The sequence below is a fragment of the Ambystoma mexicanum genome, chromosome 3p (assembly GCF_040938575.1).
Source record: "Ambystoma mexicanum isolate Mex_15411 chromosome 3p, UKY_AmexF1_1, whole genome shotgun sequence".
In the NCBI taxonomy this organism is placed as follows: domain Eukaryota; kingdom Metazoa; phylum Chordata; class Amphibia; order Caudata; family Ambystomatidae; genus Ambystoma; species Ambystoma mexicanum.
In genome coordinates, this window is record NC_090925.1 from 303,876,025 (window position 1) to 303,900,651 (window position 24,627).

Here is a 24,627-nt window from a genome sequence, read left to right on the forward strand (position 1 = left end):
GCATTACATCCAAAGTGACCCAGTCCTCAGGCTATCTTTTATTAAAATATTGCAGAAGTGAATAATCAAATATGTGGGTAATATTTCTGCTGTTTCGTTAATGATGCAAGCCCTGGGGATCACGTGATGAGTTCAGCTTTAAAGCAGTCACTCTGGGATAAGCTCCCTTCTAGGCTAGCTGAAATGTGTCATGTAAATGTGCTGCACCAACGCAAACCTTGCTGCTCCTTGCCTGGCAACTGGTCCCCATGGTGCCTGCTATTATTACCAGCTTCGTGCTCCACCAGCTCTTTTCTCTACAATTGCTGCATCTCATTCACTGGGGACAGCAAGATGGCACCATCGTGCCACTGTGGTGAAAGCTGCAGTGTACCTCCCACCAGTCAGCCATATGGATCGCCCTGTTGTTATGGTGCAGCAGCTGGGCTGGGGGAGTCTAGGCAAACGCTGCTGGCCATCTGTCCAAATGTGGATTGGGACTTCAGCGGGCCATACTGCCATCCCGTCTGCAGGGGGAAGATATAGAGTGGTTAGAGTCCCGAGGTGGTAGGGGGCGATATATTAATGTTTGCGTGCCGGTGTCGAACAGTGCACTTAAATGGTGTCCCACCACCTGTGATCTGGACAAGGCAACAGGGATTACGGTTGACCCACCTCTTCAAGATGAGTGTTGGACTGGTTTCCTGTTGATTCCTAGTGGCCACAAACATCCTTTGGAATATGCAACAGCAGGCTTTAGAGGATGGACTTTTGCCAAGTTGCAGGTTTACCGGATCAATTGCGACTGCAATGCAGGAGTCTTAGAACATTTGCATTGAGACCATAGTTCAAAGGTTGGCCGGGAGATGGCAGGTGGATAGTGAATACATTCCGCTGCTTTTGTTTCATGTTTCTGAAACAAAAAACAGATTGGCTTTAACATTTAACACCTACCAGCACATGGCACTTGAAGAATACTGATTAACTGTACACTGCTTTCTTTGCAATATAACTGCTAAGTGGGGTATGAAAACAGATAACCAACCAGGCAAGGTTGGTGAAGGTCGGTGCAAAGGGAAGACATGATTTGCAGTGATTCGATTTATGACGAAAATGAGGTTCTCCGGCTGGAATGGCAACCTCATAGGGTGCTGATTTTGAAGGGGAGACCCCAATTGCACTTAGTGCACTAATGGCTGGTTGAAAAATAGCCAAACAAAGTTATCCTCTCATATGGACAGAATAATCCCAGGATGATGATATCCAGAGAAGACTTACAGAGCTTATTGGCCACAGCAGTGAAGAGGGTTGACATGACAGAAAGTTATATTTTGAAGATGACTAAAACGGAAGCCAAGGCCTGGGTGGGGCACCAAAACAGGGCTACAAAGTTGCAAGGGCAGAGCCCAATAGCAAATCCCTACACCAGCTAAAACATGTGAGTCCCCCTTAACCAGAGAGAGGACGGAAGATGGGGCCAAGCCACTGTACAAGCCTACAAGCTCAGTTTGTCCATGAGGGATTTTGGAGAAGGACCCAGACCGAGGAGCGTGGAGCAGATTAGCAAATACTGAGAGCACAGAGTATAGGTTGGAAGGAGAATGGAGATTGGTGGAGAGAAGACGGTAGTGAACGACCAGAGGGGGAGAACAAGGAGGTGGTAAAGCAAGAGGTTGGTAAAGTGCATCAGGGGGCATTTGGTGATTGTGAGTGAGGTTGGAAACATCAGTAGGAAGTAGGTGACATTTGTCAGGAGGAGGTTGATGACAGTGACGAGGATGTTGGGAAATGAAAAGAGGAGGCTGTTGGAGAACATGAAGGGGAGCTGGAGACATGCCTGAAGGAGGTTAGAACACCCCATAGAGGGTTGTAGACTATGCAGAGGTGGTAGGCGGGAGATGGAAAAGCTTCTGGAACTTGCTAAGGGGAACTTGAGGAGGGGGTTGGAGACCAGAGGGGAGATGGAGGCGTCAAAGGAAGCAATTCTTTGTGAATCAAGAAACCCCAAAAAGCTAGTCCACTCAGGAAGGCTCTGGAGGGCCCAGTTTGCCCTAGCCAGGGTACAGAAGCAGGAGGAGGAATGAACACTCAGCAAAGAGCTACAAAGTGAAGAATCTGAGAAGGGATCGAGGTATCTGAGACCACGGCTCAGGGAAGGAGACATAGACCGAACTGGGGACAGGTCTCTGGGGAAACAAAGAGATCCACCTACTGGGCTCTACATGGCAGTGGAAGACGAACACCTCAAAGAAACAGAGACCCCACAAACAGAGAAGAGAGATGGAGCTGGAGACATAGAGAACACGCATTGGCAATGCCAACAGTTTAGGCGTTTGTGTAGGCATGGGAAAGGCATTTGCCAGGCAGTGCCATAGTGGTATTAACTGGCTACTGATGTGGTAGCAGGTGCAAAACGGTGTGAGTACATGAGCATCTAATAGCAATGCCTGGCAAAGGCCTAATGTTTATACACATGCCACAATTGATTGTTTGTAATAGTACTACAGTGAAGGAAACACATGGTGCTTATAAATAGAGTGGCTGAAGCAAGACCTGGTAAAGATATTTTATTCACACCACATAGTACGTTTACAACTACAATTAAGTAATTTACTCTCAGAATACTGCGTTAAAAACCCACTGGCAGGCACTTCAAGTGCAAAGGTTGATGGTAAGGCTTGAGTAAAGCGAGCTCAAGGAGTTCCCATAAGGGTGTGTTTTGGGTGGGGAAGAGAAGGAACTGGGTGGGAATGACCACAGGGATTAGCAAGCCATCGGAGGTGAAGGGGTGAACAAATAACCAAACAGCATCTTCAAACCAAAAACGCAAAGCCCTAACCCTATGGCAAAGTGCGCCCAACGCATCCTCGCTATCCTCCTACAAATCACTGGCCACCCAATACAAAAAAAGTATCATAGCAGCCAAATCCGCGTCCTACAATGAAAGAATCTCCAACGCCTCCTCTGAATCCAAAGAGCTTTTCGCCATCTTCAAGGAACTATCCACAGCGGCTACTAAGTCTCAAGAGATTGTTAAGGCCCAAGCTTGGTGTAACACCATACAGTCCGCCCTCATAAACAAAATTGAACTCCTCCAAGCAAAAATCATAGACCACCACAAAAATGTCACTCAGCACAACCTATCAGCATCCCATACGGAAACTGTGACTGAGAACACAAAGACTAAGCTCTTTACTCCTTTCAAATTTAGAGAAGTCTCAGAAAAAGAGGTAGTCGACATCGTCAACAGAATCAAACCTTCTAATTGTAAAGGCGACGCCTGCCCTGCTAAACTAATTAAAGACTGCGTAGAAACACTAGCACCATTTCTTAAAACCTTCATCAATGCGTCCTTCAACTCAAACTCAGTCCCAACCAGCCTAAAAGAAGCCTGGGTGCGCCCTCTTCTCAAAAGACTCACTCTAGATCCCGAAAACGCCAACAACTATAGACCCATCACAACCGTTCCCTTCCTGCTCAAGATCCTCGACAAAGTTGCCTACACACAAATACAGGAATACCTGGAAGAAAACCGCATTTTAGGAAAAAGGCAATCAGGTTTCTGCCCGGGGCATGGGACCGAATCAGCCCTATTAGACCTCAAAATCCAACTAAATGACATCATGGACAAAGGCAAACCTGCACTCTTGCTCCTGCTAGACTTATCTGCCGCCTTTGACCAGGTCAATCACAATATTTTAGGCACGCAACTCAAAAATGAAGCCTACTTCTCGCCAGAAGCCATCTCTTGGGTCAAATCATTCCTCGAGGGCCGATTTATGAAAGTCTTTTCAGACTCTGCAAGCGCTACCCCCACCACCATCCACTGTGGCGTCTCACAAGGGTCCTGCACTGCACCCACCCTATACAACCTCTTCACCCTCCCACTGTTCAATGACTTGGACCGTCTTCACATAGCATACACCAATTATGCTGACGACACGCAAGTCCTGCTCCCTCTCACAGGGGTCTATGAACAAGATGCAGCAGCATTAACCAAGATCTATAAAGCCATCCAAACCTGGATGGCAGCCAACGGCCTCTGCCTAAACGGGGACAATACAGAGATCCTACTAGTTGGCACCAAAGAAACACTTAACAAACTCCCACCGCAGTATAAATCCTTTAACATAGATAACTCCACCATCACAGTCTCCACTGCAGTAAAAACGCTAGGAGTATACCTTGACTCCACTCTCTCCATGACAAGGCAAGTCAATGCCATAGCCTCCTCTGCCGCACTCACCACGAAGATAATCAACGCCGTTAAACCCTTCCTATCCACCAAAAACTGCTTGGCCGTAGCTAGAGCCACAGTAGGTACCAAATTGGACTATTGCAATGCTCTCTTCCTGGGCACGTCTGCACAAAACCTAAAAAAAATGCAAGTCACACAAAACAATGCTCTAAGAGCAGCCCTAAGCATCCCTAAAAGGGAGCACATCTCCCAAGCCAGGAAAGAAGCCCACTGGCTACCAATAAAAGAACGGATACTATTCAAATCCATGGCCATCACCCACAGATGCCTTTCAGCCAATGCGCCGCCCTATCTTTCTGAAAGAATCACCATTCACACATCCACTAGACTCACAAGGTCACACATGACCAACCAGACCTACGTACCCACATTCAAAAGAAGCAAGGCCGGGGGGTCTAGCTTCCAACACCTAGAACCCAAAAACTGGAACTCACTCCCCACAGCGCTTAGGAACGAAAACTCTTACCATGTCTTCCGCAGACTACTCAAAACCACGCTGTTAAACTAACTCCACCCCACCTTCCTAACTGTTTTTTCATAACTGTATGTAAATAAGCACAACTGTATATAAACATGCATGTATGTTCGGCACTGTATCTGTATCTATACCATGTTTGCCTGTAACAAGTAAGAATGCTTTCAGCGCCACAATGGCCCTGGGCAGATGTGCGCTATACAAATCCAAATAAATAAAAATAAATAAATAAATAAATAAATAAATAAATAAATAAATAAATAAAGCAAACTTTGTGTCCCTCCTCATATGCCATTTTTTCCTATCTGTATTCTAATGCAATCGTTCTGCCCAATAGGTGGTGGTAAATCACTGCCTGAAGGGTGTGGGGATGCCTATGAGCCTGTGGACGTTACAAAGGGGCATTTTGAAACCACTTTAAATCCTGAGATTCATGAGGAAGAAGGCTGCAGGCAACCCTGAAAACCAGGAAAACAGACACTTGGTGTAGAAAACCCTAAAAGTCCAGGTTTAAGAAGATCCCCTAAGAGGGACCATAGAGACTTGAAATAGACACTCTTAGGGGAGAGGAGTGAGAGATGGGCCAGGGGCCCCTAACTCGGGATAAAATGAGCTTCAGGTGTTGGTTGACTATAGCTTGTGAGTTATTTATTCACAGTTGATTGTTTAGGGCCCATCCTATGTACGTTTATCCTAAACCAAATCATCACTTAACTACTTTTACTATCTTGGTAGCGATCTTGATTCCTGTCAACCTGGTCACAACTCCCATATGACTATGGCCTGGCAGATAGTTGTGTGCATTTTTAAACATTGTCACCTTCAGCCTGCTGACTCCATTGTCCGCCGGCTTCAGCAAGCTGATGGTAACCTTGGGTTGCTGTTAAGGTGTTTTCATTAGCCTGGTAGACACCTGAAGCTCATTCTTTTCTGACAAGGCCAGAAGGTTGTGTGGGTCATCTTCCCTTCCAATGGGCCATGTGAAGTATTGAAGAGGCTGAAACAACAAGATGTGAAATGCAACTCTCTTTATCTCTCCAGTTGTTCATTGGTCCTTTTGCCTAATCAGGACTCAACTTGTTTTTGTGTGTTTTCCTTTAATCTGTGGCTATTTAAACCAGAAGAAAACTTAACAGCGGGCACCCTGTTTCCCTGTGTTTGCTCATCAGTGCAAGGAGGGTGACTACAGGGATGTGCTGCCCTGATCTGTAAAGTAAAAGGACAAGTCTTTAAGTGTACCATCACCCCACATTCTGACAATACCTGTATCCACTGTTTCCCTGGCAACTAAAATAACCATCGCAGAATGCTCTATCCTCTGATTGGGTAGAGACTGTGAAGTCAAGGCAGTCTGCAGCACAACAGCAGGAGACCATCAGGATTCCTATCCACGGCAGAAGCCAGTGGAAGATCTCGCATTAAAACGGAGCACAGCGGCGCAGTATACCGCCTAGCCTATTGGCATTTCAGTTTGGAAAGAAAGGGAAGATTGAATACCTGTGTTCTGGAATCCGGGCCTGCCACCTGCCTGCTCTGACCCATGCATAATCTGATCAGGAGGGCCAAAAAAGGAGCTGCACGCAAGTCACCTCAAGCTTTGTTGTGTCTTGCATGTTGGAGCCATGGCCACCTGAGGCTCACCTCCTTCCTGCAATAGGCTTTCTACTGCCTTCTTTGTGCCCAGTGGTGGCAATCTGGGTAACTCAAGAGAGGTGTAGAGAGTGCCACGAGTGTGGGTATCTCATATTGTCGCAGGTGGCTTTCGGAACTACCTAGGTACAGAAAGGGATAACAATATGCTGTCCCGCTGTAGGAACCTGCAGGCGTTGTGTTCTGTGCTGCACTATGCCAACCCAGGTAGCTGGCAAAATAGAGGCGGGTATCTAGAAGTAGGGTATTAGGCATTTTAGAACTTGGTTTTGGCAAATGCAAAAACTCATGGGAGGAGGACATGATCACTCTCCTGCACCAAGCACCCGCTTCATTTTTCTTTTCACCCTTCATTCCTGTCCTGGTATCACAAGAGATCATAGGTACAAAAATGTGCTGGAGGTAAGTAATCCATTTTACCACCAACACAGCTAGTACGGCTGTACTGTAATGTGGCGGTAAAGCAATTACAACCAATGTACTGCAGTTTTTACCTGCAACACTGTACTCATAATGAGGTCCACAATTGGCTGTGAGTCTGCCAGTGGCTAGGAATGATAGGCTTGACTGTAGCCACAGAAGGGAACCCCAAGACTAGAGATGAGGCTAGTGGCAAAGTTGTGCACTCGGGGAACTGATGATTTCAGAGCTTTTCATGTCACTTGTTAAAATAACTTTAACCCCCTGTGCCCCTACCTACATTAACTGGCAACGTTAGAAGGCTTTAAAAAAAGAAAGGGTTACCTATATTTTAAGCACTATAAAAAAAGTGACGTTTGCTTTAATTTTCAAATTCCTGATAGTTGCCTCATTCAAAGCTCTTTTGACATTGTAAAGCGCTCAGGTCAGTGGGGTGTGCTTTTTAATCCAGCTCTACGCACGTATGAGCTCCATTCAGCTCTGAGCACCTGGCTCACTTAATGGCTAAATCATTACTGCGGCGTAAATTAGCAGCCTGGAAAATGGGCGAAAGCGTTGTCCCTGTTTACGAGGCTATTAAGTGCAGCCGCCTGCCTCTCGCGACCAGCAATCAGTGTGTCAAGATGGCCTCCTACATCAGCCGAAATGCCGCAAGTGACTGATTAGAACGAGGGGATTAGGTGCAAGGACTGTAAACCCAGCACGTACAAGAGGGTTAAATTGACGGTGTCAAGCTACACAAACACCCTCAGGCTACCCTTCCTAGATGTGATGGTGGAAATGCACGAAAACGGTTCCTGTGTTTGTTCTTCCCTAAATCCACCACTTCTCCCAAATATGTGGGTGAGCCAGCCGTGACTACTTATGCCTGTGGGATCACTGTGGTAGGGGGAGCCACCATCGCACTGAAACTGTCAACCCAAACATGATGATTCTACTGAGAGCCCACAGTCATTATTGTGTGGTTGATCCATGGATGATCCATGGAGCACTAAGGGACGGGCACAGGGAGGGAATAGGTAAAGTAGGGGCGCACAGAGTCTAACCAAACTTATCAGAAATTAATTTAAATAGATTTTCTTGTTTCTCCCCCATTTGGGGGTTTTGTCATCGTTTTTTGTCACTACTTAAGCAGCCTTCCAACCTCTTTTCTTTTGCAGTTGGAGAGCTGGTGCAAATGGGTCTCAGGGCATCTCTCGCTCGGGAATCAGAAGTAAAGGGCAGATGAAGAAAAGGGCAACTACTGTTTGGACCTGTTCAGACCAGAAAAACGCAGGACCAGAAACCCTGTTCCTCAAACATCTAGTAAACGTCATTGATTATGTGTTTCACCTCTCTCTTCCAACAGCCCATACCCACCATCACCATTTAGTGTCAATCACACTGCTTACAAGAAACGTCATGGACACCATATCGTAGAAACGTCCTCCATGTAACCATAGACCTCATCAGCATTAAATCATCCGCCACTACATGCAAACTGATCTTGCCAAATCCACTCTGTGATCAACCATGCAGCAGATATTGCTAACCTCATTACCACACATGACATGGACACCATCTTCTTTGCTGAGACCTGGATGACATCAGCCTCTAACAAAATTCTAGATGTCCTCATCCCTAGAGGCTACAGCATTCTAAAAAAGGACCATCAATACAAGATGGATGGAGCCTGGCTACCATTGATATGATAGGTTATTTATAACCCGCTTAATACCCAGAGGTTTTTAAGCGCGGACCGGGGGATCAAACCTGTATTGCTCTGTGTTGTCTTGCATCCAAGTCAAGCACATTGCCCGTAAGGTATCCTCCCATTGAACTGGGTCTGTGGCTCTGTGAACTAGTGCATCAACTACAGGGCCTGTGTTTGACCTCATGGTTAACTTAGCCCTTCATCCTTCCAAGGTCGATAAAATGAGTACCATTAAGTGGGGTAACAATAAACATCTGTTATCTGGCAAGAGCCAAGATGTTCTGCTTGGGGTGAACGTGTGCTCCTCAAATAAACCTGTTATGTTATGTTATCATTAGCAAGGCATCAGGAACATGCACCAAACTGGACGTTGCCACCATCGGCTCTTTCAAAAACCTCTCCCTGCCACTTCCCGCTCTCCACAATGCACACATCCACTTTCCACCTCTTCTAAAGACCACCCCAGCCCAACCCCTCCTTCAACAGAGCCTTCATGGAGTTGGTCACCACTCGGCTCTCACACACACACACACACACACACCACCAGCATCTTCCTCAGTGACTTCAACATCCCTGTCAACCCAGAATCCAAGTCCATAAAAGAAGGTCTCCACTACCTTCTCAACACTCTGAATCTCTCACAACACATGAAAGACCCAGAGCACAGGAAAGGTAATATCCTCAACCACATCATCACCTCCCTACCCACCCTCCATCAAACAGCTCAACTGGTTGACCATCTGGCATTATCCTTTGACATTATTCACACAACCCCAGTCAATCAAGCACACCCATCAGAAACACATCAGATATGTGTTTGGATCATTAAAACACTTCGCATTTAGAGACCTCGCCAGCCTGCACCTCACGTGGGCTGATCTACCTTAGATGAACCATATCTGTTACTTGCTTCTCCAAGAACCTAACACCATCCTTGCAACCGACATCAACCACCAAGCCCCAGTGAAACAATGCACCCTAAAGCCAAAACCTTCTGCACACTGGTACACACGAAAACTCAAACTCAACAAAAGAACAATCAGAAGACAAGAAACAGGTGGAGGCAGAAAAGACAGTCAGCAACACTGAATATGGCAAACAGCCTGTGGAAGAAGAAAACCAGCAACTGGAACCAACACCCATTCCACTGCGTAGATGGCACAGAAGTTGTGGCTTGGCATGTTTGTGTCACCAACCAGTGGCCCTCCAAAGGACCCTGAACACACGTTGCTGTTTGTGCAAAAACAGACCCATCCCTGGCAGACACTTTGGTCAAAGACAACTTGAGGGATGTCCACTTTGGAAATATGCATATCACTCTCTAGAAGGGCAGAATGTGGTCTTCGGACATTTGTATCAAGGCCACTCTCACTATCAGTCACCATGTGATTCATAAGTACATTGTCCATGTGTCAAAGGACATTAGCTCTCTAGGGCAAGTGTCTACTTCCACAGGAGAGATACTGTACATGTAACCCAAAGGCACACACCAACTGTGGCTGCAGCTGAGTGATGGATGTTCCAATAGTACACAGGCGGCATCGGATGATCCATGGCCAGGTAGTCAACTCTGAGGAGTGCATTTGCGAAGAAGTGTGAACCTATGAGTGAAGTGTGATCATGGCAATCTCTATGAGCAGTATTGTGGGTAGTTGCAGCAGATATCCCGATTGAAATACAGTTTACTGTGTGCAGTCTTTCACAGTGTTCATTGCATGATATTTCCTTTTAGTCAGAGACAATGTTGACTGATTTTGCAAGAAGGGTTGAGCTGGTGATCCAGATTATGCCAAGAGGGAGACTGAGCTTTCAGTTCACATAAGCAGACATGCTAAATTGCTTGAGTGTTGCTTCCTGGGTTTTCCGTCTGTAGCACTGTGCCCTCTGCCTTACAAACTTGTGCACTCTGCATGAAGTTCAAGTGCTCCTTTGACTGCAGCCCCTTCCTCTCTGACATCAGTTCTCTTATGCCCTGCCTGCAGTTCCAAGCTCTGTGACTGTAGTCCCTTTTTTCTGCCTATAGCTTCCTTTACTGCAGTCCAGAGTTTCCGTTTAACCAGTCTCCAATTCAGTCCTTGTTCCAGTGCAGAGTTTCAATTACTAGCTTACTTGTCTGCAGTCTGCAGTTCGGTCCTTATTATTTTAGTCATGAGTCTGGGTCCAAAGGTTCCTTGTTCCTAGTCTGTATACCAGTCCTGTTCTTTGATTCTAGACCATAGTGTAATACATGGCCCTAAGGGGCATTGCTTGTAGGGGATACATTTATGTCTCCTAAGGAAACACCTAGAAATAATGATGCAGACACCAGGGTAATAAAAGTATTATCTTTAATATACTGTGTGTTTCTCTTCATTAGTGTCTGAGCATGTGTGTGTATTTGGATTAAGCCCACCATGGGACAGGATGGAATGTTAAAAAGGAATCAAGAGTGAGAGAACAACGAAACAGTACTCCTCTGCCCAAGAAGGGCGTGGCAAAGGGAGAAAAGTAATGCAAACGGGATTTTAAAGAAATGTTAAAGAGGACAGTTAGAAAAGAAACAGTGAAAGAACGAAGCAGAGGACAGAAAAAGAAAAAATACTTAACTGGTGAGTCCACTGCCTCGAGCGGCCCCTCAGGCATCTTCTGGTCATGGCCAGCACATGTTAGGACCCCAGCAAAGTGATCCGCTGACTAGCTAAGCAGCCTGGGTGTGTGCCAACAGGCTTGCCCCCTTTGTCTCATGACTCATTGCAGAGTGGTTGGGCCAAGAAGCCCAAGAAACAGTGGGCATGCACTGGTGAGAGTGGCGGCATCCCTGTTGCCATGGGGATGCTACCTGAAGTTAAAATGGTGCTGGGAGCGGCAGTGAAAACAGTGGCGTCCTCATAGCAGAGGGGTTGCTGCTTGAAGGTAATATGGTGGCATGGGGCTGCAATGGTGATGTTGGGCAATGATGATTTTGGGTGGCCCCCACACCAACAGGGATTTTGAATATTCCACCAGCATGGCAGTGATTGTGGGTGGGCCCCCAATGGCACAGGGGGCCATGCAGAAGACAGAGTGCAGGCTGCCTGGTGGGTGTGGCTGGCACATTGTGTTGGACGGGGCTGCCCCGAAGAAAGAAGAGGGGCCATGCCTTACATCCATCATCAGGTGAGATACCCCCATCCAACCCTGTAACTAGCCCAAGGCCAGCCCTGCTACCAGCACTGCAACCAGCCCTTCAGAGTGCCAGAGATACCAGAGACAGACCATAGGGTACTGTGAAGGTGGTAACTGACTGCAGCAGTCCACCCCTTATGACATAGTATTTATATGTTGTATGTGAATGTATAGCTATATGTGTATTTATATGTGTAAAATTAATTCATGTTAAGTAGAATGTTAAGTAGGGGGAGATGTAGAGTCTGGGGAAGCATTAGCGGGAAGGTTATGTAGGGTTCAAGTTAAGTAGGGTAAGAAAGTTAAGAATATATTAGGAAATGAAATAGATAAAAGGGGTGGAGAGGATCTGCCCTGGTATGATCTAGCGGTATAGTGGGGTGGGCTTTCTGAGGCTGCCTAGGGAGATGGGACCATCCAGAAAGGCCATCCTCTGGCCTCACACTCCATGTGTTGGTACCTGAGATAAGGTAAGGGGTCTGTTGTGTCAGACTCATCTTAAGAGTCCCCGAGACCCCTCCAAGGAAGGGTGAGCTGATGTAGCATGCACCCACATCATTGCTGGTCATGCCAGCGGAATCCTAGGAATTAGAAAAGGGAAAGGTATTATATGAATACATGTTTTTATAAACAAAGCGGTGTCCCTGTTGGGATCCCTATAAAATGAATTCTGGTGAGTGTGATTCCATTGGAAATTTAAGTACTCATGGTGTACCCCAACTCCTGTTAACAGCGATTTTATTTGGCTGGGGCAGTGCCCCACCCTAGCCAGTGGTCCTGGTGGGCAGGGTGGTGGTTTCCGTGGGAACTTCCCCTGATATAGGACAGGACTGGGTGCTTCCTGGATTGAATTAGGCCAGAAAATATGGCCTACAATAGTTTCCAGTTTTCCTTTTGAGTCCACACTGTTCGTGTGTTTAGTCTGCAGTTATCTCACTTATGCTCTTACTCACTACTCTCTGTCTTTAATCTTGTTTACTTCAACTTCCTGTTCTTTCCCTGGATATGTATGTGAAGGTTGGTGTTACTGTTCCTGGCCCCACTTGAGATTGTGTAATCTCTGTGTCCAGAGTTTTGTGCTGGCTTTTCCAGCAGGCATTTGCTGTCACTTTCCATTTTCACAGCTCAATATTGCCCCCTGTGCCACATTTGTTAAAAGTGTGCTAGTTTATGTTTCAGGGGCAGTCATCGCTCCATGTATTGTGAGTATTGTTCCCTTTTTCATGCTGTAAAGTCCAGACAGAGAAGCCAACTCATGTTGTGAATTCAGAGTGAGGCACTGTAATAGCAACCGGCTCCGAACCGCCCTAGCATTTTGGGAAACACTGTCACTATTCTGTGTATACCCTAAGTGTGAATACAATGTGTTTGATTAGGTTGTACTCCATGACTTTTATTTTTCACTCTCATTGTTGCTACTCTATGTGTATAGCTTATCCATTTACATCTGCAGGGCTATTCCTTCCTGTCTCTAATACATCATTCTGTCTTCAACTTTGGCAGCTGCAGCTCCCTCTTCAAGCCCCTGACAGAGACCGCCTTCTTCATCTTTTCTCACTGCCTTCCCAAAGGGGCTGCATTCTTTTGAGCATTTCAATTTGTGGCACTGTGTTATATTCAAGATAAGTGGTTTGTGGATACAGATCCATATGTTTTGTGAAATCATGCTCCATTACCATGGATGAAGATTCTAGTTAGACCATCTCCACATCCTTTCCTCCACAGTGACACACAATTGAAGTTCTTCAGTTTTGGAGAGAGAAAAGGTGTCTTGGTATATATATTTGTATGGGTTCCTATTGGGATGTTGTTTGTGTAATATAATGATTGGAAAATGGTTGTTGGTGAACATTTTGTAAGATTGGGAAGAGTTTTTGAAGCATCATGTATTGATTTTAGAACATTGGATTCATTAGAGTAGAATATTATAGGTGTGTGTGTTGTGTTTTAGTGATCCTTGCTTTCATCTAAAGAATGTAGTGACAGAGAGTAATAATGAAGCATTTGAATGAACCCACACCAGAGGGCTCTATTGTGTGGTAGGTGAGTGTAGCCCAAGTCAGAAGGGGACGGGCAGCTGGCACACAAGAGAGCCTGCTGATAAGGGCTTTTATGCTATTAGATCTTGTGCAGGCTGTTAGGCAAGATTGTATGCAGTACCCTTTGGGTGCACTACAATAACATTGACCTCCTGGCAATAGGGGCGCAACCTTTGGTATACATCTGAACTACACAGGTTGGTAGTGTGGTTGAGCAGCCAGGCTTATCTCAAAAGAGGACAGTGTGAGCAGTAATGTTGTAACACAGAGTTTCACAATACAGTTATCCAAATAAACACTTAGGGCCTCATTACGACCCAGGCGGTAAGTTACCGCCTGGGCCGTCACTTTACCACCATGGCGTAAACTACGTTTACGCCATGGTGGTTGGCGGACTTACCGCCCCATTCCGACCTTGGCGGGGCGGTAAGTCCCCAATCCCCATTTACCCTTCCCCATTCCCATTTTTGCCCCATAGGGCATAATGGGAGTGGGGAAGGCGTTAATTACGCCACCGTAAATTACGGTGGCGTAATTAACTCCATGGTCCCTTAGCGCCATGGATTTTAACACCCGCTAAAAGCGGGTGTTAAAAGCTCCATGGCGCTAAGGGACCTCGTAATTGGCGGTAAGGGGTCGGCGCAGCTAACGCTGGCGTAAACCCCTTACCGCCAGGGTCGTAATGAGGCCCTTATACTCAAGGTTTCTTGATAAAATCATTATTCATTTATTTCACAGTCAGATATATAAGCCTTCTTCAGCAAGGGAGCAACACATGTAACATTTAAATATACTTTGAAACACTCTTAGTTTCTCTAAATCAGATGGCATGGTTGGGGATGGCACATAGACACTTCCTACACCCTAAACCGACTTAAATAGCTAAGACACTGTGGATATTTATTTATCACTGGTACATTTAGAGCAATACTGAGTTTGGTGCAAAAGATAGAATAGAGGAATAAAACAAAGGTTAACAAATAAGTCAAAAACAGGGAAGTACTTTTAAACACCTTTCATAGCACAAAGTCAGAAGTAAAGAGGAGTCTCTTAGGGAGCCAGGACAGCCAATGGTATTTGCACAATGTCAAGGGGAGCTGGAGATCTTCTTTGGAGGTAGGTAAAAAGTCTTGCACAATGTTTTTAGAAATGTTTGTAGAAAATAGAACACTTGAAAGGCAGCAAGCTGAGAGGATTGTGAGGGGCAAAGCTTTAGCAACTCTGCAAGGTACAGGTCTCAACTGAGAGCAAGTATGACTAAACAAGAGGTAAGTTCTCTTAGAATTTACAGTACCTCTGGTTAGAAGACATGGTTCCAGCTGTCTTCTGTTCCCGTGCAGCTCTGCAGATCCTGTTGTTCCTGAGCATCAGTCATGGGACTAGAGGGAGTATGTCTGGGGACTCCTGCTCTGCATTGGGATGGTCAGCGGCAGCAACGGGCAAACTTCAATTCAGCGGTTCTTCAGTGTTCCGGCTCCTCGTGTCTGACAGCAAATAGCAGCACTGCAGTTCTCGGATACCAGTTCAGACTTTCCTTGCTTCTGGGGGCCAGCACTCTGTTGAGGTGGCTCAGCCTTGGTCAGTCATGCAACAGGGAAGTCTGGACGAGCATCCTAGTGCTCGGGTCCTACTTAAAAGCAACACACACAATCTGGTGTTCCTCTCCCTTGCTCTTTGGTTCCAGCAGCAGCAGTGGAAATGCAACCAGCTTCGAGAGGATGTCCAGGCGGGCTTACTTTGGAGTTGATTGGTGACACCAACTCAAAGGGAGAAGTTGTCCTGGCAGGGCTTCTCTAATCGAAGCGTATTTGGAGATTCAGCACAGCAGCAGGGCTACACTGGGAAAACCAAGGGTCCAGGAGTTGCAGTCAGCATCTCTTCCAAGTTCTTCAAATTCCTTCATTCGGGGGTCTACTCTGCCTTCCAAGGTAAAAAGCCTTGCCTTTTATGCAGGTTTCTCCCATTCATTCCAGTCTACCTGTCAATCACACACCAGGGTGGCTGTCCTTGCTGGGCAGCCAACCGACCAATCACCTTTGGGTGCATTCCTGTTACAAAGGGGATTAGGCACAGGGAGTTTCGGGCACCTCCCTCACTTCCTGCCCCTGCCAGACATACTGGACCCAGAGGTGGGCTTCACTTGTGAATCCCGCCAAAGACAAAATGAACAAAGAGACCAAACCTGGTAATTCTTAAGAAGGACCTTCCCGACAAGAAATGGGAAAAAAAAGACTGGACCATTTTGACGCGGTATTAACACACACTGTTAGTAAAAAGTAAGCAACTGCCAGCAGCGATTAATTGTAGGAAGGGTAACATAAAAATGTTACACGAGAAAGTAGACAAATGGGGATACTAAGTAACCCCTCCAGCACCCTATGGAAAGGTAGTGTGTCCTGGGTCTAGAAAGTTACAAATTGTAAGTACAGTCAATTTTACTTCACTACTCTTGGAAACAGTAGTTTTACCTAGAGAAGGTGCTTAAACATTTGGGGAATCTAAGAGACTTCCCTGCACCACCGCACTGAAGGTGCAGTGTGACACAATGTAAAGATGATGCCTATGGAGTTTATAAGACTCCAAAGTTGAAAAGAACACATAATTTAAATCACAATAAAATTACATGAGAGATAAAAGTCCTAAAGTACAGAAAAGAGCTAGGTAAGGTAGAAGGGAATTAACATATTTCTGAGAATTCTCCCTAACACTCGCCCCCCGCTCCCCAGACTAAGGGACAGGAGGATTTAATCCACTCCTGGTGGAATCTCCTTTCTCAAGTCGGTCATACTTTCTGGAGAGACCATCAGCATTTTGGTGATTACATCCTGACCTATGTTCTATAGTAAAATCAAACCCCCGAAGGCTGATTGACCATCATAACTATTAACGATTCTCCCCCTTCATCTGCATTAACCATCTCAAGGGTTGTTGGTCTGTTTGAATTACAAAAGTAGATCCATACAAGTATGCTCTAAACTTCTTCAAAGACCACACAAAGGCAAAACATTCACATCCTATGGTTGCCCACCCTGTTTCTCGGTCCTTCAGTTTCCTACTGATGAAGCAGAAATGGTTTTCTCATCCAGCTGACTCAGAACTGCACCTTTACCTGTATTGGAAGCATCAGTTTGTACAATAAAGGATTGGTTGTAGTCAGGAGCTCTCAAGTCTGGAGCTTGACAAAGGGCTTTCTTGAGTCCTTCAAATGCCTTAGTGCACTCCTCATTCCACCTGACCTTCTTGGAGAATGTGGGTGATGTCAAGCTAAATGACACCTCACTGATCACTCTCAATGAAAACCTTCCTGGTCAATGAGCTAGAAGCAAATGTTGCAGACTTCCCCACTGCATGGAATGCATCACTCCTCCTAGATAGGTACTAGCAAATCAGGAAAAATGCAATGGAATCACCAATATTTGTATGGAAAAAATACACGATATATGAGAGATAATTGACTCAACCTCACACATTAGCACACCCTGCGCCCCAGCACGCTCAGGTGCCCTTTGGATTGAATTAACTCCTCTCTTTCCCACAGACCTTCTAAAAACAATTGCCTCCCTCAATCCTACTTCTTACTCTGATGATATCATCCCAGCTTTGATCATTTATCAATTGATGGGCCTGGCATTCAATGTGCTCTTAAGCATCATTATTGCCTCCCTCACAGAAGAGTCATTCCTGGACAGTCTCACGATTTGTCTCATATGACTGCGTTTGAAAAAAAACAAAAACAACTCTAGACCCAAACGACTTAGCCAACTACTGGTCCATTACAAACCTCCTATTTACAGGCAACATCTTGGAAACAGTAGTCACTACACACCTATTAACTCTAAACAAGAATGTAATCTCCTAAATGACTGCACGAAGTCAGGCACTGAGACAGCCATCATCCCTTTGGTGGATGTTGTCTCCAAATCACAGATAATCACAACTCTTGCCTCTTTGTCCTCCTTGATTATTCAGCTGCATTCAACACTGTCTACCACTATATTTTCCTCTCCCTCCTTGCTAACCAGGATGAGATTCTATGGCACTGTCCCAAATTGGTTTACCTTCTACCTCTCGGTCAGACAACAACCCATCCAGATTAACACTTTGAGTTGTAACCAACTCCCAATCTTCCACATGGTCCCTCAAGGCTCCAGCCTCTCACTAATCCTTTTCAACCTTTACCTGGAGCCTCTGGGAAGATTCCTAAAAGATCCCAATATAGACATCCAACAATATGCTGGTGATAGACTGAATGCCCACTCATCAATCCCCTGCTAAACAAAAATGCATCCAATAATGGTACGCGCTTAGAAGGATTCCATCCACAGTTCTAAGATTCAGCAAAATCCTTAGCTTTCACAATTGACTGCAGCCTGTCCTTCCTCAAGCCAAGAAGGCCAAACAGCTTGGCTGCAAATCTCAACCCTTTGCAAACTCCAACCCTTAATCCCGCTGCAGGACTTCCAGACTGTAATGTAGGCCCTTGTGTTCTTGCACATAGATGGGAGAACAATGCTCTCCTGCTGGGTCTACCAGCTGTTCACTTGGCTCCCCTAAAGCTGTCCACCATGCTTCAGCATGACTTATTATGGGCATGTAAACATCTGACAGAATCACCCCCATCCTATGTGAACTACATTGGCTTTCTTTACAGGCCAGGATGTTATTCGAGACTGCATTTTAATCAACAAAGCTGTTAACAGTAGCACACCAGCATACATAAAGCTCAACATATCAGGTGGCACACACTCCTCGCTTGCAAATTTACTGACCAACACCTTTGTCATGCACCCACCCACTAGATCTTTATCCCTGTATCAGCTTGGAATGTCACCACAATTCTCCAATTTCGCAAATCTTTGAAAACATGGATTTTTCAAGAACAACTGACCAAGTACTAATCCCAATGGATGTACACACCGACACACAGACCTCAACTCCTAGTACTGCGCTACAAACACTAACAAATCCCACTCTGTATAGTGCTCTGCTGCTCTTCTTATGTTATGCTATGTGATTCCTATTTGTAGCATGCACATACACCAAAAGGCATCTTGGCGCGAGGAAGCAAATGACTGGAATAAGAGAGTTTTAAGAAGGCGGCGAGAGTTTTATGAAGGTGGTCCCTAATACATCTTCCAAAGCTTACCAGCTGCCACAGAGAAGGCCTGACCACCAACCATGCTCAAACGAAATTTGGGAACTGTAACCAAACAGTCATTCCCAGACGGAAGGGCTCTACCAGGAATATATGGCACAAACGTTTCCTGAAGAAAAACAGCCCCAATCTTATAATAGGCCTGGTGAACATAGCAGAGTGATTTAAAAGGTATCCCATTTTCTATAGGGAGACAATAAAGTGATCTCAGAACCAGACTGATATGGGAACAATACGGATTGGCCGTCGCTACCCGAGCAGACAGGTTCTGAATTATCTGAGGGCGGTGAATATGACCTTTTGGTTGAGCTACATACAATGCATTGCAATAGTATATGGCTAATTACAAGAGAAGAAACAACTACGGGTTGAAGATGAGTGGGCAAAAAAGGCAAAACTCTACAAAGCACTTTTAATGCAAAGTGTCCAGATTTGCAAACCGCACTAATCTGTGGGGCCATAGAAAGCGATGAGGATATATAGGTCCCCAGGTTTTTAACAACTATCACTGGAACAGAAGACTCACCCAGTGATGAAGCCCAAAAGGAGGGAGACCAAGAATCAGAGCCAGCAGAGGAAGAGGAAACATCCACTACCAGGACATCCATTTTATCCCTGTTAAGTTTCAACCAATTGTAGATCATCCACTCTTTCATGGCCGCAAGGCAGCTACACAGGCGGGATGAATCCTCAGTCTGCTCAAGATCTAACCACACCAGGATCTGTGTGTCATCCGCATAAAAGTAGCACCTGAAGCCATGAGAGTGGATGAGTTCAGCAAGAGACTGAACAGAGATATTGAACAGCATTGGGATAGAGCAGATCAATAGTGTACACCACAAGAAAGAGGAACAGCTGAAGACAGAAAGGGAGGCAAAGAAAGTGATTGTCCCCTACCCGTCAGGAACAAAGTGAACCAAACCAGAACGCAGACAGAGAGGCAGGTGGAAGCCAGACGGTACAGGAGAATAGAATGCTCCATCGTGTCAAAGGCTGCTGATAGATCTAACAGTATCAAGGCCCCAACACCACCTCCGTCAACAAGCCTGGCTACATAATCCACCACTGGAACTCTCGGTACACCTCCCTGGCCGGGACCCTGACTGGAAGGGGTCCAACAGAAAGGAAGACTCAAGAAAAGAGGAAAGCAGAGGAGAAACCAGAGTTTCTAAAAGCTTTATAAAAAAAGGGAGTGAAGAAATAGGGCAGAAATTAGACACGACCATTTCATCCAGTGACAGCTTTTTTATCAGAGGGATCACAATGGCCTGTTTGAGCACCTCAGGAATACAGCCCGATTTGCATGACAAATTGACAGCCTCAGTGAACAGAGGTATTAGCTCTGGCAGGATGTCTTTTAGCACAATGAGTGGAACTGGATAAGAAGGAGATAAAAGAACAGTGTCATTAGAAAAGACATTGAAGTTAGTCCAGCTGGCCGCAGGTTGTTGCCTTGGCTGGTCAGCTGTCTGAGAAGGAAAAGTCTGTTCAAGAAAGATCTGGTGTCGGATACCTTCAATTTTGGTTTGAAAGAACTTGGCCATAGCGTCACAGTGTAGCTGAGAAGGGGCTGCAACGGGTGAAAAACAGGCCGTTCAGGCGAAGGATTTCACCAATGCAAAGAACTCTTTAGAGCAATTAAGAGCCAATGTCACCCTATAAGTGAACATGTTCTACCTAACTAGCCGAATAGTTGCATGATATGAGTGGTGTTTGTTAGCTTTTTGGTTGAGCCGTACAACACACGCCACTTCCACTCTGCTTGATGTAGCTCCGATCTAGCAAGCCTATGTTCTTCTGAGATCCAAGGCTGAGAGGGACGCTTACACACCCGAGAATATGTAAGTGGGGTAAGATTATTAGCCGCCACCAATAGTGCATGAGATAAAACATTGAAGTCAACAGAGGCATCAGTAGGGAAGTTGGACATCATGAAGGCTGGGTCTACAGACCACCAGTTCCTGTTAAGTAGAAAAGTAGGATGAGAGTTGTCCAGGCTAGCAGCCCCAGGCAACACAAACAGACAAGGTAATGATCAGACTAAAGAACCTGTTGGATAGGTAGAACTGAAATACCATGATCTGATGAGAATAATAGATCCAGGATACCACCTAGCTGATGGGTGGGTTCAGAAACGAGCAGAAGGAGACCAAGATCAAATAAACATGGTAATGCCAGAGCATGCAGAAGATTTAATCTAATATTCGAATCTCCAGTAACTATAAAATTACTGTATTTGATCTGAAGTGAAGCAACCAACTGCAGAAAAGGTTGCAACAAACCAGTAAAGGAACCCGGAGGCCGGTAGATAATAAGAATGTGAATGCAATTGGAAGTGGAAACTACGAACCGTACAAGAATAGCCTCCATCGCTAGATCATGTACTAGTGGCAGCCAGGAGAAATGTAATGAGGTATTGAAGATTACAGCAATCCCTCCAGCCCCCCTGAATGAGCGGCATTCCTATCTTAATGCATAATACTATATCCATCCAGAAGGATTGTGAGAAAAGGGGAGAGAATGTATCCTTTAGCCAAGTCTCTGGAAGGCATATAAAATCAGAATTAGTGTTATTCAATAATTGATAAAGATGATTGGTGTGAGCTACGAGCATTGAGTAAAAATGCCTTTAGCACTGGAGTCTTAACAAATGTTGGAATTGTCATGTAACCGAAGGTTCTTATAAACACATGTTAGTGGAATGTAAGTATATAGATACATTTTTGAAAACGATATGGTGCATTATCAAATCTATCTTTAAACTAGATGAACATTTTGACTTTAAGATCTTATATCAGGGAAGCACTCTTTGTCAACACCGTCCAGATACATACACAGCATATTTATTTGATCTTTTCATATTGATAGATGTTCAAGTAATCACAACCAATTGAAAGACGTGTGACCAGATTAATTATAGGATATGGTGGAACTCCATATATAATATACTTAGAATGGAAGGATGTATTGCTTCAACCCCATATTACAGCATAGATATGAATTGAAATGTAACATTTTCTCTAATTTCTTAACTTCAAATCACTCTATTTTCTAAATATGATATCTTAAATATGGTCTAGTACAGTATCCTCACCATATCCATCCCTCCCTATAACTCGACCCACCGCAAACCCTCACAGTTTAATTTGTAATGTATGTTATTTGTTCCCTACCCCCCTACTATATACAAAGGCAAATGATGTTTTCAGCTTACTCTACTCATGCAAAGTCCAATCCTAATGTGTCTCATCTCCTATCATTAATTGCTGTTACCAAGTTGGGTTATTATAGCATGCTTAAGTTTTGTTATTATGTACTATGCTATATAGGCGTACTACCTGATGCCTTTAATAAAAACCTGTTAAACAAAAAAAAAGAATGTCAGTTCCAGGTACAAGTTAAATCACAAACAGAGACATAAGAAGGTCTGGTAGATGCTTCATTTCAGAAACTTTTTGTTTTGTTTTGTTTTAAGCAACTCGAAAAAGCTCAAGCCAACAGGTTTTCCCAGCTATCCCTGCCTTTACGCAAAACAGAATTAGATCCATAGGTTCCGAAACCACCCATTTTCTTTGTGGGTCCCACCTAGATCATCACTGTGCATAACTGGGGCTGTGAATGGGAAGGTGGGTGAAGCTGAATGTAGTATTTTCCCAACATTAGTCTTATTCCAGTATTCTCAAGGGGATTCGATTTTTCTGGAGGCTACAACACCACATTACAGTCACACGCCCCTTCAGCGGAGTCCAATAGCATGCTCCAGAGCACACAGGAAGTCTTGGTGAGTCACTGGTGCTGTAGTAAACATATGAGTGGATGTGCTTTGGTTTAAAGAAAGATGACAAAAAAAACAACATTCGGAAGAGCAAACATGTGTGTAGGGAGCTTGTGTTCCACATGGCTTGCAGACAATGGGCCTCATTACACGGTAGGTGGTAAGGGATTACCGGCACCGGTAAGGGCATCAGTGCCAGTAATCCCTTACTGCCCTACTACGAGGTCCCTTAGCGGGTCCCTTCCTTAACGCCAGGTCTGACCTGGTGTTAAGGACGGGACCCGTTAAGGGACTTCAGATCTAATAACGGTACCGCATTAGCTACTTCCCCATTTCCATTGAGCCCTATGGGGGCTCAAATGGGAATGGGGAATGGTTCCCGGAATGGGGACTTACCGGGTCCTCCAAGGTCGGAATGACTCGGTAAATCCCTATTCCGGGAACACGGACCCGGAATGCGGTAAGGGGGTAGCCATGGCGCTAACAGCGCCATGACTACCGCCTACCGTGTAATGAGGCCCGATGACTCACCTCAAAGAGGAAAGACTGTGATGAGGGAAAGGGTAGCAGCGGTAATAATAGATGGCAGAACTTGTGAGACTCATTCCGGTCTTCCTTGGATTGAGGCTCTGATTGAGGCTCTGATTGAGGCTTTTACATGTGTTGTCTCGTAAACCACTTGGCCCGCCGTGTTAGCCGGTTCACTGCCAACTGGGTAACAACCTGATGAGGAGACCACCTCTTAGCTAATTTTGTGGGGTGGAGACATTGTCTAGATGGGGGTCATACACCTGTGTGAATAATTCACATGGACACCAGTCAACTTGGATGAGGTCCCCGTGTGCACACTGCCGCTCGTGCTCTGGACGTCCCCCATTTAATAGCTCGGCCTCGTGACTTAACACGTGACGAGGCTCTTAAAGGAACACACCACAACCCTGAGCCACACAGAGCAGCGAGGCAGTCCTTGTGCACAGGAAACACTGTGGAATTGCTGTCCCAGCAGTTGAAGGGATAAGGGCTCTGCCACTTCCTGCCCTTCCATTCAACACAACTGCGCTGTCTCCACCCCTACACACGCTGCACCGCTTTTCATCTTGGGCACTGACTCACCGCTCCAATAATCACAGGTGCTGTTTCTACTCTCATTCAAGCGCTGCCTCTCGATTATTGAAAGGTGTTGTCTCTCCTATCTTTAAAACCAAACTTCATGAATATCTTCACAGACAGCACAGGAGCTCCCTCTCCACCTCCCCTCCTGAATGACTGCGCAATCCATGCCTCCTCGTGTCCCGGCACTGCAATTCATTACAGGAGTTGTGTCTCCTCCCCTTCACAACCAGTCCCATTCACCACTCCTTTACCCTCTACCCCTCCATTTATTTAGGTGATGGCTCGTCTACCCTTCACACCTGGCCTGTCTGTTCATGACTTCCTGTCTTTCCCACCCCAACCCCTCCATTAATCACAAGCCCTGTTATGTTATCTTGCATGTGTATAGCGCCTTCTGCCATACTTTATAGCATCGAAGTGATTTGCCTTTCAGATAGGCAAAGGAGGAGTAAGATTTAAAACCATTGGCTTCACTCCTCCTCCTGTCCTTCCCACCCTGCCCCTCCATTAACCACCATTATTGACAAGCACTGTCACTCATCTCCTTCTCACCCTGCCCCTTCATTAATCACAGGCATTGTCACTCCCCTCCTTCTCACTCTGCACCTCCATGAACCATAGGCACTGTCACTCTCCTCTCCTTCTTGCCCTGCCTCTCCATGATTCACAGGCACCATCACTCCCTTGCTAACCACGCCCCTATATTATTCACAAACACTGTTTCTTCTCTCCTCCTCCCCTGGCGGCCCACTTATCATAGCAGGTCCTCAGTGCCTCCCACCTGGACATGCCCACCCTCCTTGCAGAACTCAAACTTGAGTGCTACATAGAGACTGATAGGGAAACAAGCAACTTCATTTCCCTCGTTAAAGCTTCTCAGAGTGCTCCTCTTCTGCACCACGGCAGTTTCCAGCGCACTGCGGCCC